Consider the following 1577-nt stretch of genomic DNA (forward strand, 5'->3'; position numbering starts at 1 on the left):
ACCCCAGTACCTCAGTTGAAAATGCAGAAATCACCGGTCTTCTGTGTCGCTTGCGCTGGGAGTTGGAGACTGGAGCTGGTCCTATTCGGCCATCTTGCTCCGCCCCTCCCCTTTTCTTTTTTTTAAATGGAGTCTCACTCTGTGGCACAGGCTGGATTGCAGTGGCATGAACTCGGCTCACTGCAGCCTTCGTCTTCCGGATTCAAGTGATTGTCCCACCTCAGCATCCCAAGTTGCTGGGATTATATTGTGCAATCTGGCTAGCAGCCCACAGTGCAACAGGCCTCTTTCTTTGTTCCCAGGCGGATTGGGAGGTCAAGAAATGAAAGACACACTCATGATAGTGAAAGTGGATCCAGGGGGGGCATTGCCTTCTGGTCCTGTGATGCCGCCAATGCACTGGATAAACCAACATATATTATTAAGTTTAGTTAGGGTGGGGGTAGGTTACTGAGGGATTTAGGGTCATTTGATTTTGAGGTGAGATGGTCACATGGAGATGAAGTGATTCTTTAACATAACATCAGTATGCAGAAGTACAGTATACAGAGATAAGAATTTACAACATATTGTGTGCATCAGTAACTTCTAACAGAGCCTTAAAACAGAAACACAGTCTTTCCATATCCTATGATTAGCAAGATATTATTCAGCAGTAACAGTTGCAGGAAAAGCTGGTTCCAAACAATCAACAGAAACAGGACGTGAAGCTAGACAACCAGTTAAACCAAAAAATTCTCAGAAGGGAGTATGCCTAAACCCTGAAGAGACCTAGAAGAGCCGTGGCAAGAGAAGGGTATTTATAACCCTATCTTATCCATATGAACATGCGCCTTTCATGTGTCCATTTATAGGCTCTCCACAAGGGTTGCATTCGATTCCTAAACAGGCCTAGAAGAGCCATGGCAAGATAAGGGCATTTATAGCCCTAACTTATCCATATGAACAGGTGCCCCTCATGCATCCATTTATAGGCTCTCCACAAGAGTCACATTCGATTCCTAAACAGGCCTAGAAGAGCCATGGCAAGATAAGGGCATTTATAGCCCTAACTTATCCATATGAACAGGTGCCCCTCATGCATCCATTTATAGGCTCTCCACAGGATCACATTCCGTTCCCAGAGCTATGAACATCTACTTTTCTGGGATAGGAATCTTGGTGATGTGAAACCTCCCTGACTACACTTCCATTTATAGGCTCTCTACAGGGGGAAGTACATCACACACTGTTGGCTCATTCTGGCAGCCCATCCTGTCATTGTCTTGACACAATCCTGCATGCAATTTTGAATTTACAACAATCAGGAGCGTTTCATCTTTTTTCCATAGCAATGGTTTCAGGGGGGTCTCCCTACAGGACTACAGGTGCACACCACCACACCCAGATAATTTTTGTATTTTTAGTAGAGACAGGGTTTCACCATATTGACAAGGCTGGTCTCGACCTCTTGACCTTGTGATCTGCCTGCTTTGGCCTCCTAAAGTGCTGGGATTACAGATGGGAGCCACTGCCCCTGGCCCATAAACCACACATTTCTTTGAGTTTTTGAATTCCAGTCCGAGAAACACTTTGAT

Source organism: Colobus angolensis, unplaced genomic scaffold (genome assembly GCF_000951035.1).
Source record: "Colobus angolensis palliatus isolate OR3802 unplaced genomic scaffold, Cang.pa_1.0 Scaffold753, whole genome shotgun sequence".
Lineage (NCBI taxonomy): Eukaryota > Metazoa > Chordata > Mammalia > Primates > Cercopithecidae > Colobus > Colobus angolensis.